Genomic DNA, 6,000 nt, shown 5'->3' with positions numbered 1-6,000 from the left:
CTTACACAGCTAAAGGAACTTTGCTGGTGTGCTCATGCCAAGAATCCCGAGATGGGGAAAATCTCCTGGGTGGACTCTAGATGTAGTTAAAATGGCCTTGTTAGCAGGTGGCAGAGGGAGATTTGACAGATGAGGAGAAGGCAATGTGGCCTCAGAGGTTGAGGTCAGATCGATGCACCTGGAAGATGAAGGAAGGGGCCATAAGCCAAGGAATGCTGGAGCCATTCGACACTGAAAAGGCAAGAGAACAGATTCTCCCCTTCATGCCTCTAGAAGGCATTCCAGCCCTGCTGACCCTTGACTTTATTCCACTGAAACAGGCTTCAGACTTCTTATCTCAAGAGCCGTATGAGAATACCTCTGTGACTGGGCGCAGTGGCTCATGCCTGTAATCCCAGCACTTTGGGAGGCCAAGGCAGATGGATCATCTGAGGTCAGGAGTTTGAGACCAGCCTGGTCAACATGGCGAAACCCTGCCTCTACTAATACTACAAAACTTAGCCGGGTGTGGTGGCATGTGCCTAAAGTCCCAGCTACTCTGGAGGCTGACGTGGGAGAATCACTTGAGCCCCGGAGGTGGAGGTTACAGTGAGCTGAGATTGTGCCACTGTACTTTAGCTTAGGCGACAGAGTGAAACTGTGCCTCAAAAAAAAAAAAAAAAAAAAGGGGGGACTATATTTGTTTTAAACCACTATATATGTGGTAATTTGTCATGGCAGCAGAAGAAAACTAATAAATCCGGATTCACCAATTTTTAATGTTTTGCAACATTTGCTTTTTCATTCTCTTGTTCTTTCTCCTCTCTCTTTCTGTGCAGTTTATTATTATCATTATCATAAAATTATTATTATCACAAACCATTTGAGGGTGGTAAGCCAGGATATTTTCCATAGTGAAAAGAGGAATGACAATAAGTATAAGCCAGGACTGTCTTAGGAAAACCAGAATCCTAGTCAAACCCAATGCTATTCTTGGATTTCTACCACCGGGACCAAACAGAGACCTTGTCCCAGCCGCATGAACCCATGCTTCCAAGTTCTGCTAGTCCAGGGCTCTGCACATTTCTCTCGCGGGATCTGCAAGCACACGCACTCCTCAGTCTACATTGGCTAAGTGCCTACACAGCTCTAGGCTCTGGCCCAGACTTCATGCTCCAGCCTGATCTTGCATCATTTTATCTGGGTGTCTTGGTTTTCTAAACAATCCAGCTCCCTCTCCCTGCAGTCTCCCATTCACCCCTGCTCGTCTGCCTACCTGGCTAACATCTCCTCACCCACTGGGCCTAAACCTAGATTTCATTCCCACTTGGAAAGCCCACCTCTGCACCCCCAGTTTCCACCCCACTGGCACAGGGGTGCAGCTCCCCCTGCTTTCTGCACTCCCATCCCCTTGTGCTTTTTGTAACATCTATCACAATTGCAATGACTTGGCCATTTGTGTGCGTGGCATTCTGGTGAGATGGAATTTTTAAAAATTGCTGAGCTCCTGAAAATCTGGGGGTGGGCAGCAGGTCACTGTGAAGCAGATCTTCCTAATTATGGGAAAAACATCATTTGACTTCCTTCTGTTTGCCTTGTGGGGGTGATGCAAGCAACCCTCTTGACTGGGCAAGTGAGAGGAGCTGACTCCCTGCATCATCTTTTCATTTTCTTTTTCTCTGTCTTCACAAAGGCTGTTCTTCTCTTGGGAATCCATAATGCTGGGAAAAGGAGGCAGAGATTGCCATAAGGAACACGAGGTTGTTTCGGGAGGGAAAAATTAAGACCCTTACAACAGCCTCTCTTTTTAAGTGAGAGACCCTGGAGCAGATGAGTTCTGATGGTAGGCCCCCAGGAAGGTGGGAGATACTGAGCTGGCATAATTTTTAAAAATCACCAGTCACGATTTGGCCTGAAACTGGACCTATGCATGGGCCCGGCCTCTTGGACCTGGATTCATGCCTGGGGGATCAACGACTGGGTGCACGAGTGTGGAATAAGAGAGACGTTGTGACCTCGGGGTCCAAGGCTGGGGGCTCACCGCATGGGAGGGGCTAATGCTAGACTTTGTGGGTAAAAGGACATGTGGGTGCTGATGTGTTTAAGTGGGAAATGTGAGTGTTACGATATATTTGTGCCCCCACCTAGTAGATCACACCAGATGGATGTGTGTACTCACACAACAGACCGAACTTATCTTCGGGGCAGCGACTGCCCTTACTTGCTTGAGCCACCTCCTAGTCCTAGTAGGTGATGCTAGGGATGGTGCTTTGTTAAATGGATGACTGGAATGACATTTTATCAAGTTGAAAATATCCATTCAAACATTAGCTTCTCCATTGAACTTCGCAACTAACCTAACTACCTGCATTCAGTTCAGTAAATATGCAGGAAATCTATCCAACTTTCTGTCTATGTGTGTGTGTGTGTATATATTAGAGTCTCTGTGTATATAAATATCTGTTTTCAGTATTATTTTTAAGTCCCTCATATTTTATTTCACTATTTTTCTCCTGTCAACTTGACCTGCATCTGTATCGGACGACCAGTTCCTTAATGAGGCCGTGCTGTTCTTTTTCTAAAAATTGCACTGCTTCACAACAGTTTCACGTAAAAACCTCTTATTTTAATGGAAAAATTAAATGTCCAAGACCTCACCTCCCTCCCTCTCCATAGGAACTGTATTCTCAGTGTCCTTTAAGAAAATAGATGCAAGCTCCGAAGCTGCAAGGGGTTCATGGTTCATTGTTTGGGAAGCACCATTTCAGAGGAACACCTTGTAGAATTCTCTATTTTGGGGCCGCCCTTCACGTGAGGAGACTTGGCAACAGCTTCCACCACGTAGTGCTGGCTGCATGGGAACTCCACCCCCAATACCTTCTTTTTAGCTGGGAAAAAATCTTTCGCTCCATAATTAGGAAAAAAAAAAAGTCCCTAGCCTACATTTGCTCTCTGTTGTAGATGACTGCCGTGCTGTGCTGGCATGACAGGAGTTGCTCGTTAGTGGGCACAGGGATGACCCCTTCATGAAAGAGATATTGAAGCCCCAGGAGGGAAAAAATGAGCTGAGAAAAGAAACGGGGTGGTGCCACGGACTGAGTTCACCAGGTTCACAGTCCTGAGCAGGGCGAGGGCTGTTTCTCCCACGCCGAATGCTTCATCATTGTTTTTGGTGGACTGACGTGGAAGTTTGCATCAAATAAGCTTACTTAGTAAGAACTGACCTTGATCTTTTTCCAGGACCACAGTGGAAATTTTCAATAGGAAAATGTCTGTTTAATAAGTATACTTTGTAAACATTAAATCAAATTCACCAAAAGTTTCTTTTATTTGTGTGCAGCTTTGCACAATAAGTTCCATCTGGGAAAAGCCACATTGTCTGGAGGTGGGAGTGAATTTCTTCTATTTTCTTCCCAGGAAAGTCTGTGAAATCACCAATCTCTGGTTCTCTTCACCAGAAACATTAAACTTCAAGAAGTGTCTGGGGGAGGTGGGACTCCTGTAATGAATAGTTTGCAGTTTCTGCGTGAGTATTCAACATTCAATACCATGAACCTACTTTTTAGCCAGAGAGAGCCTACTGGCAAGTAGAGAGCCCTGAAGCATGTTAATGATCTAAAGTTAATGTTTCCACGTTGCAATAGCGTTTAATTCTCCATATGTGTCTTCAGGAAATGCTAGCCTCTGAGGGTGGGTTACACTCCTTTTCACAGCATAAAGGGCACATCAGGTGGGAGGAGGATCATGAAGAGCGTCCAGGAAGTGTGGCCTCTTCAAGGAGAAACCCTGTGTAAAAAAAGAAAAAACAGCAATCCCAAAGCACTAGCTGTAAGTGAAGCCGCAAGGAGCAGGTGCTGTTTCTCGGGTCTTATTTTCTCTGCATATTGGTAAAGAAAGTACTTCTGAGTTGCAACGATTCCACAGCATCATTCTCTTGGACTTCTTTTGTTTTCCCAGTGACAGAAAAATATTCACATCCATATCCAGACTCACAAATGGAATCCAGAAATTTACTGGAGCCTGAGGAAAAGGCTCTATGGTAATAGCCAGGCCTCCAATTGTGGGAAAGGCGAACATCTCTTTAGCGTATAAAAGGTTTAGTGGTGTTCGAGGCAGGAGTTGTGTTGTCTGTCCATTCCGCTTCTCTCTGATCCCACATACAGCCTCCCCGTATGGTGAGGGTATTTACACTAATATGTGAGCAAGTGGGGCCCTGGCCCACCTCAGAGGCCTGATCATTGCCACTTCTAGTGCCCCGGGCACTCCATTCAGCCCAGAAGACTTAAGAGATGGGATAACCCATAGGGAATGTGCTATTTACATGTGAATCCCGGTCTCTGAATTCTATCAAAGCTGTAGGAGTTGTTTCCCAAACATGTAACCTTGTGCCCAGCCACCTTATCCTCAAGTGACCAAGCCAAGGTCTTGCTCCTGATCCCAAGTCAGCCATCCTGAGGCTGACCTGCAGCCAAGGAGCGGCCAGGCCTTAGACCCATAGGGTGGCTGAACAACTGGACCCTTGTTGAGGGACCGTGACCTACTCTGTGACCCATGGTGAGGGACTTAGGAGTTTTCTAACATGTAATAAACACCCAGAGAACACCTCAGACTCTGTAAGCGCTGTTTAGATGTGCAACCGCTTTTTATTCTTTAAAAAGTTTTTATTTATTGTTATTACACATAATAGATGTACATATTTTCAGGGTACGTGTGATATTGAATACATTCATATAACGTGTAAAGATCAACTCAGTGTAATTGGGATATCCATCACCTGAAATTGTCTTTTCTTTATGCTAGGAACATTCTAATTATTATCTTCTAGCTATTTTGAAATATACAATAAATTAGTATTAACCCACTGCAGTTAACCTACGGAGATCACTTTTCTTCAAAAACATTTTCTTGACTTTTCTGTGTGTTTTATCTATTGTTGTACATTAATCTATTGCAAAATTTAGTGGTTTAAAGTCATATGATTTCTCTGGATTCTGTGGGTCTGGAATCCGGGCAGGATCAGAACCCCTGCTCCACTGTGTTCTCAGCTAGACTGGCTGATTCACTGCATTCAGCTGAGTGTTCGGCAGAGCTGGAAGGTTCAAGCAGGCCTTACTCACATGTCTGGCACCTCAGCGTCCCCCTCTTTCTGTAACCAGCTTGGACTCTTCACAGCTTGCTGGTTTCTGGGCAGTCAGGCTTCTTGCATGGTGACTGGCTTCTAAGTAGGACACAGAAGGCTTGAAGTCTAGGCTTGGAACAGGTCCAACTTCACTACTGCTACATTTCACTGTTGAAAGCAAGGTAGGAGACCAGCCGAAATACAAGGGAGGAGAAAAAAGGCCTACCTCTGGTCATGGGGCACAGCATGTACACAAAGAAAGGGAAGGAACTGAGGGCCGCCATCTTGGTTGACTGGCTACCACCCAGTGCGTTTGTGTAACAATAAACCTCGCCAACCAAGGTATCTTGAGCACACCTCTATTCCTTGCAATTTGACAGTATCTGTCTAAGTCATTAGCTCCCTTAGCTGGTCATCCTTCCTCATGACCAACATCTATTCAACGGAGCCCTAATACATGCAAACATTCTGGGGAGGATCCACCAGCCAAAAAAAGATCATGCTCTAGTTGGGGATACATGAATACAAAGATTTAAAAAAATTCTATGAGCTAGCTTTTGAACAACAAAGCCTAAAAGTAGGGAAGGAATGAACAAAAAAAAAAAAAGAGGAGAATAAATTGAAAACATATAAAGTCAAAGTTTCCTGAGAGAAAGCTAGGAGGATATCTCATCGTTTATCTAATGTGTATTAGGGAAAGCTCTTTTTGAATTGCTTTTCAAGAGAATGAATTTCTTAAGAGACCAAGAAGGTAGGACTCATTTCTTTTGAGGCTGATCAATACGAGTCTCACAGATTCAGTCACTTGCTGATTCTTGGTTCAGAGTGCCTTCTAAGGCTGGCCCTATTCTTGGCAGTGGGGGCACCCTGCGAGTAATACACGTTGTAACAGGTCCATTCTC

The sequence above is a fragment of the Theropithecus gelada genome, chromosome 17, assembly GCF_003255815.1.
Source record: "Theropithecus gelada isolate Dixy chromosome 17, Tgel_1.0, whole genome shotgun sequence".
In the NCBI taxonomy this organism is placed as follows: domain Eukaryota; kingdom Metazoa; phylum Chordata; class Mammalia; order Primates; family Cercopithecidae; genus Theropithecus; species Theropithecus gelada.
Note: the sequence above shows the minus strand (reverse complement) of the source record.